Below are 7,639 nucleotides of genomic sequence, written 5' to 3' on the forward strand. Positions count from 1 at the left end.
GAGGCAGAGAGAAGAGAAAGAGGACAGAGGCTGGACAGAAACCATGACAAAGCATAAGTGGTCAAATTGAATTCTGTTAGTGGAACCAGTGCTGTGGCACAGTGGGTTAAAGCCAGTTCCAGTCCTGGCTGTTCTACTTCCCATCCAGTTCCTTGCTAATGTTCCTAGGAAAGCAGCGGAGGATGGCCCAAGTGCTTGGACCCCTGCACCCATGTGGGAAATCCAGTAGAAGCTCCTGGCTCCCGGCTTCAGCCTGGCCCAGCCTGGTCATTGTGGCCATCTGGGGAGTGAACCAGAGGATGGAAGATCTGGATGGAAGATCTCTCGCTGCTTCTCTCCCTCTCTGTCACTTTGCCTTTCAAATAAATAAATAAATCATCTTTAAAAAAAGAAATCTGTTAGTGAAAACTTAGTTGTGAGAGGGACACAGAATAAGAGAATGTAGAATGTGGAACTTGGATGAGGTTAGCTCATCCTTGGATGAGGATCATGAGAGTGGAATTATCGTAAAGCTCAGGGACAAAGCCTTGAGGAAGTGCATGTCCCATGTATGACAGGGATATGGGGCCTCTGAAGGAGAGAGAAAGACCAACAAGATTATTCTAAGGAAGAGCCATGGACTGTATTATCCTGGAAGTCATGGAGGACAGAGAGAACAGGCAGGTGCCCCTGAGAGAATAGGTAAGCAGAGTGATGAAAAGGATGCTGTGGCTTTGGCTGTAGATGGACACTGCTTACTTCAGTAAGGTCAGTTTTGGTGGGATGAGGGCAACAAAGGCTAGATTGAGAGGATAGGGTGTGGAGGTGAATGGTGTGGATAGCTCTCTTAGGAAGCTTGTCACTGACCTTAGCTAAAGAGGGACAAAGGTGTTGCGTGCCACTTTTTATGGGAAATGATTAGTGGTGTTTCTATAATCAATGAACAAAGTAAAAAGAGAGAGAGGTCCTAGAGATGGGAGGAAAAGGAATCTGTGGAGATGGAACATGATGGGCTTGACAGCAAAGATTGATGTGTTCCACCTTGTAGGAAAGGCATGGGCAGCTGATGGTGGCAGTGGCCCCAGAGGCCTTTGATGGACTGGCAGGAAGTTGAGAAATTCCTAAATAATGTTGTCTATTTTTCCATGTAAAGAAGAAGATGTGAATTCCTATCTTTAGAGTGAGATAAGAGGTGGTTGGGTAGCAGGTGAACATTGATGGAAGAAGAAAAACCTGGAAAGAGGGTGTATTAGCCAGAGTCCACTTGCAGATAGCCAGATCCATCAAAGCTACTCTACACAGCAAGAGATTTAATACAGAGATCCATGTTTTCATAAGACCATTAGAAGGGCTGGAAGGCTGAACTCTACACTGAGGCTCCAGGAATGGATCTGGAGCAACTCATCCCCAGCCTGCCAGAGAAGTCACCATTGCCAGCAGTCGAGGCTGGAAGTCACTGCTGTACTTGTCAAAGGCTTAGCTGTGATACAGAGAGCTGGAGGCCGTGACTGCAACTTGTGAATATAAAACCAAGCTTCCGAATTCAAATTTTATCTAATGTTTCTCACAGGCAGAACCCAAGTGGAAGCCTGACCTCTAGCTGCAAAGGAGTCTGGGAAGTTTTTGCTTGATTCGAATCTCTGCAAAGGAATGTGTGTCTTCATTCCCTTACTTAAATTCTGATAAAATAACAGGTGCATTAGCAGCATCCTCCTATCCCTTGATATAAGCAACCCTTCTACATCCATCCATATACCCTCCTATCCAGTTATCCACAGGAAACGTCAGAGTCTGGGTCTGGAACAGCAGCCAAGGTTGAGACCACAGTCTGACTGCCCTTGCATTGTCAGCCGTCGTTCTTCAGATCCAGGATACACCTGCCTGAGTCATACAGGTAAGTTCACGAGAATGTGAAGGGCATCACACATGGTTTGCTGGCAAAGTGCCTGTCCGAAAAGGGAGAGAAAGTCCTAATTTACACTGTTTGCCAATTCCATGGTATGACTGTTACCAGCATGTCCAGTTTTAAACTACCAAAGTGATGTGGCTGAGCAGAGGTAGTGTTCAAACTCTCATAATTACAATTCTCATGATTGAGTGATGGCAGTGTAACAATTCTTAGGAGCATGTAGGAACTGTTTCCTGCACACCAGAGTCACTAACCTTCCTGCTTTTCCAGTTTCCCACTGTGGCACTAACCCCTGTGATTCTCCTAGAACTGTGGCATTGACTTTGACTTATTACTGTGAGGAAGAGCTTCACCAGGAGTTTTCTTTGGGTTTTTCCTATATTTCTGGTGCTTCATCCATGGGAATCCAATATGGGGATTCTGCCTATTGCTGAGAATGTATATTCAAGGCCTGGGAAAAATAACCTCAGGATAGATATAAATGTCTTTGGCCTGCTATGCAGTGGTGTGGGCACAGATTTCTTGATTCCCATCAATTCCTACTGAACCCATGACCAGGGATTCACATTAGCTCAGAACCAGCAATAAGCCCTGCAAAGTCTGGTATTTCTCTTTTCTCAGTACACAGTCACTCCATTTAATGACCACAACTCCCTTGGGGAAAAGTTGGGAGGAAGATTTATAATATAAACTTGCAATGTCATATGCCACAGAGGACACAGTTTTTCTACTCACCTGACTTAGGTCTGAGATTAGTGAAAGCTTATGACCCTCTGATGTCCCCAGACAATGTGTTAGATCTCTAGATCTCTAGGACATTTTGATTTCAACAGATCATGCAGGGCCTGAATGCAACACCCTGTATGGTTTAGTCCTTGGTATTCACCACCAAAGATCCCTGTGGGTCAGTCTATTCTGACTGTCATTCTGGTCCTGTTGATTTCAATAACTCATTTACTTGTGGTCATTAAGTGATATCCCACAGTGCATGTTGGGTTCTCACTATTGCTGATAAAACCAAGGAATGAATTCCAATATCTTCCACCATCTCCCCCTGCATGTAGTCCATGGTGCAACTATAATAGTGTGTTTGAAGGGGGTTGATGTTCCCATTGTTCTCATCCTCAGAGGATTTTTTCTATGTCTTGGTGAGGGTAGAGTCCTCTGCTGTCTCTCAAGGGATATGGTTAAAACAATGACAATAAGCCAATGACATATGATCAAACCACTTCAATGTACCTAGCTCCTTAAGTCCTTGGGTTTCCCTTACATTGTACCAGGAATATTTTGAATCTCAATTGCATTTGACTATTACTGAGTGCAGGCTCCAGTTTACCAACTGAATTAACAATACAACTTTTATTAAATGCTTGAGAGCCGGCTCCAGAATCTCTGGTAAACACACCCACAATGATAAATTCAGCCAGACTTCAAGCTGTGGGCATGGCATTTGGCACAGTAAGTAAGTCATTGCTTGGGATGATTGATTTGAGTCCTGGCTCTGCTTCTGATCCAGCTTCCTGTGAATATCCACCAAGAAGGTAGCAGATGTTGGCTCAAAAACTTGGGTCCCAGCCACTCATAAAGGAGAAATGGATTGAGTTCTAGGCATCTGGATTTGGCCTGGCCAAGCCCTGGCTATTATGAGTGTCTGAGGAGTAAACTAGCAGATGGAAGACTTCTCATCAAGTTCTGTCTCCCTGTGCCTTTAAAATACATTAAATTATAACATAAAATTGTGTAGTCCTCTCCCTACTCCAACATGGTTAAAGCATCTTCCTCCCACTCATTTCCCCTTCCCTCTTCCTATATATTCTCTAGATTTTCATTGCTATGTAAATTTGCACATTTTGGCATGTGAGCATCTCCTGGACACAATTTTATAATTGGCTCCTTGGGAAAATGCAGATTGCCTTTGGCCACAGATCTGGAGGACACATGAGGTGATGGAGTCAAGAATAGCCATGGGAGGTCTCTCAGGCAAGGCAGGGTCAGCCCAATCAGTGAGGGTGGGAGGGGCTGGTTCTACTCGTGAGAGAAGTTGATGGGATGAGGGACCAATGTCTTTGGATGAGTTCCCCTGAATAACACTGTGCTAATTTTTGGGGTGATGGTCTTTCCTAATCACTGCCCTAACTTTCACATTAGAAACCGGATGAGGCCATGTATTTAGTCTATGTTGTAAATCAGCAACCTACAGGATAAGGTATCTGATTTTGGCTACATTCGCTCACTTGCTCTACAAGATAAGGCCTTGTTTTAGGGTGATTGTAAGATGTCCTTTTAGGATAATTATAGGAAGTCCCACTCTGATTTTCTGAGTGTGTTTTGAGCCACGAATGTACAGCTCTGTGCTTATTGTTATATTACTTCAAACTCTCAGAAGAACCAGACCACGTCATTGTCTTCACAATTCTCTTATTTATTTATTTATTTATTTTTGACAGGCAGAGTTAAACAGTGAGAGACAGAGAGAGACAGAGAGAAAGGTCTTCCTTTTTCCGTTGGTTCACCTTCTCCTGGTCTCCCATGCGGGTGCAGGGCCCAAGCACCTGGGCCATCCTCCACTGTACTCCCAGGCCACAGCAGAGAGCTGGACTGGAAGAGGAGCAACTGGGGCAGGATCCGGCGCCCTGACCAAGACTAGAACCTGGGGTGCCAGCGCCGCAGGCGGAGGATTAGCCTAGTGAGCCACGGCGTCGGCTGTCTTCACAATTCTTAAGGATGTTGAGCTCTGGTTCTGCCAAAGACATTCCTCTCAGAAACCACTTGATTCCATGTGACCATGGATGATGGATCAGGACAGAAACTTCTCTAGAAAGAGAGAATGAGAACAACTCTGAGATGCAGTTTGGTGGTCAAGGGGACAAGAGAGTTGGGAGAGGGCTTACTTTGTGAAGACATTTAACTAGAGATGTCTGCAGGCTAAGAAGGCAGGCCGATAGGATGGAAGATGGAAGACCATGGCAGGTAAGGGCAGGAGCAAGTTTTCAGAGGGGGCCTCGCTTCAAATAGGAAGAGTTGGAGGATGGAGTGTACCGATGGGTGGTCTGGGGTGGGCAGGAAATACCACGGAGCCAAAGTTTTCAGATGGAGTGGGTGGGTGAGGCCTGGAGCCTGAGGACTCAGAGACAGGGCAGTGCACAAGGACAGGCAAGGCCCAGGTCCGGCCTCACCTCCGGCTGGTGGAAGCACAGTGTACATGAAGCATCAGTTTGTGCTAAGGAGGCCGGAGACCTGAACGCTGATATGTCCTCAGCGTGGGTGTGGACATCTGTGAAGAAGAGAGCAGGCCAACTGGAAGAGGGACCCTGAATGAGGCAGGTGTGTCCGGTCTGCAGGAAGGTTGGGTGGGAGGCGACGCTGTGAACAGAAGGGTGACACATGAATGAGGAGTGGGGGGGTGGTGATATCAGTGGGAGATCTGGTTTTATAAGGGTCCTAGAAGTAGCATAAGAAGCCAATCAGGACCCTAATTCTTCTGACCTTCTGCACTAGGATGAAGGGTGACCCCCATCGGAGAGCTTTGTGGGCAAGTAACCTCACCAAGGGATCAAACAAGAACACTTAGCACACTGCCGAGCACATGGTCAGCACCCAGTAAGTGTTAGCTCTGATGGTCATTAAAGTAAGGGGTCAGTGGAAGGGAGGGAAGGTGGGCTGGTGTGAGGGCAGGTCTGATAGTGGTGCAAAACACCGATCATGGTGTTTTCCATCACAAGATTGAGTTCTCTCTCTATCTCAATATAATTCACAAATCACACTTCCATCACCATTTAACTTGTACAATGCGAGGTCTTGAGTATATTCACATAATTGTGCAACCATCACTACAATCAACTATAGAACATTGTTACCACTAAAATAACCACCAAACCCGCAAACGCCAAATGTCCTGTGTCTTTCAGTCATATTCCTGGCCCTAGGAAGCTGCTACTCTGCTTTCTGTATCTATGTATTTGCCTGTTTTGGACACTTCAAAAAATGGAATAGAAAATACAATAAGCAAATTTTTAAATTCTTTTTATTTTTACTGGAATAATTCTTAAACACAAAAGAATGAAACACTAATGGTGGACTCTGGGGCACTAGCAACTCTGTGTGTGTGTGCATGTGTGTGGGGGGGGAGGGGAAAGATTTGAAGACTCAGACCCTACTTCATCCGTGCATAATACTTGCCTGTGCGTTTTTCCTCTCACAATGTGCTTGGAAGAGAAAATGTCAAAAGCCAACCAACTACAGAATCCAGGAGAAGGCCAGTGAGTCACGGCAGTGGCTGAGGTCTTGCTGAGCAGTGCACAAAGGGGAGACCGGGGAATCGCTGCCCGTGGGGCTCCCCTTGGAGGGGAGACCGGCTGACTGTGTGCAGGCACAGGTGGAGGAGACCGAACAGTGCTGATCTGGTAGCCGTGGAGAGAAAGGAAGCCACACTGGAGTCCACAGCAGATTGTGATTAAAGGAAAAAACAGAGGACCATGCAGAGGACTGCACAGAGAGGTCTTCCAGAGACTTCACCTGTCCTCCACGGGGACACAGTGACCTGTGCAGGGAGGGGCCTGCTCTCAGCAGTGTTTCTCCGAGTGTGGGCGCTCAGAGCGGCTCCTGGGATGATGTTAGTTGGTTCGTGCATGCCAGACCCCATGCAACATTAAATCACTGAGAACAGTCCCTCCCCTTTCCAATTCTCCTTCAAGCCTTTGAAGTCACGGGAAAAAAAATCAACTCGGTGCCTGTGTGTTTCTGACACCTCATGAATGCTCCTAATTTCCCTTTTAGATGAGTGGGTCTTAGAGTCAGGGTCCACCTAGCACGTAAGCTCCCTAGGGTTTCATAACGGGGTTCTGTTTACCATGGATGTGCTTTATTCTCAAAGTCGGTCTTCCATTTCTGGCAGTGATATAATACTTCCACCTTAAGCTCTTTAGATCTTTTTTTTTTTTTTTTTTTTTTGCCACAGCACCACATCGGTCCTCTTTAGATCTTAACAAGCCAGTTAGCATAATGAAAGATACCTGTTCGGGGCTGGTGCTGTGGTGCAGTAGGTTAATCCTCTGCCTGGGCACCAGCATCCCATACGGGCGCTGGTTCTAGTCTGCTGCTCCTCTTCTGATTCACCTCCCATCTATGGCCTGAGAAAGCAGTAGAAGATGGCCTGAGCGCTTGGGCCCCAACACCAAGTGGGAAGCTGGGAAGAAGCACCTGGCTGCTGGCTTTGGATTTGCACAGCTTCAGCCATTATGGCCATTTGGGGAGACCTTTCTCTCTGTCTCTCCCTCCCACTGTATGTAACTCTACCTCTCAAATAAATAAATAAATAAAATCTTTAAAGAAAAAAAAAGCGAAAGGAAAAAAGAAAGATACCTGTCCAAGAATGGGTGGTCATGGAGGTAGGACCAGGATGGAGATGGTGGGACATGAAACGACCAAAGCAACAACGGAGCTCGAAGAATTACAGCTCTCACAGACGTGGGGCCTCAGAGCGTGAGAATGGCCAGTAGGGGCAGCCTGACCGTCAGCCATGGACACCACGCGCAGGTCCTGAACTCCCCCTCCACTCCCCAGTCGCAGTCTCACCCCCGCCTCACTGGCTTGGGCAGTTTGTCTGCGTCTCTCACCAGACGTTTTCATCAGGTCCCCAGCGCCCAGCAGGGTGCCTGGCACTCAGAAGTCCTGGGCACTTATTCACAGAGAACGCAAAGGGAGAAGACACGAATGCACGAACCAGTGTCTCCCAGGTTGGTGCCCTAATCC

The 7,639-nt window shown here is 46.8% G+C and overlaps 1 long non-coding RNA gene across 1 annotated transcript; it reads left to right on the forward strand.

Annotated features, from left to right (window-relative positions):
* Positions 1 to 1,572: 1,572 nt before the first annotated feature.
* Positions 1,573 to 6,792, forward strand: LOC127484639 (uncharacterized). Its single transcript, XR_007911761.2, has 3 exons — positions 1,573 to 1,873; positions 5,387 to 5,488; positions 6,102 to 6,792. It is a non-coding gene; the product is annotated as an uncharacterized lncRNA (long non-coding RNA).
* Positions 6,793 to 7,639: the final 847 nt, after the last annotated feature.

The sequence above is a fragment of the Oryctolagus cuniculus genome, chromosome 1 (genome assembly GCF_964237555.1).
Source record: "Oryctolagus cuniculus chromosome 1, mOryCun1.1, whole genome shotgun sequence".
Taxonomy (NCBI): Eukaryota; Metazoa; Chordata; class Mammalia; order Lagomorpha; family Leporidae; genus Oryctolagus; species Oryctolagus cuniculus.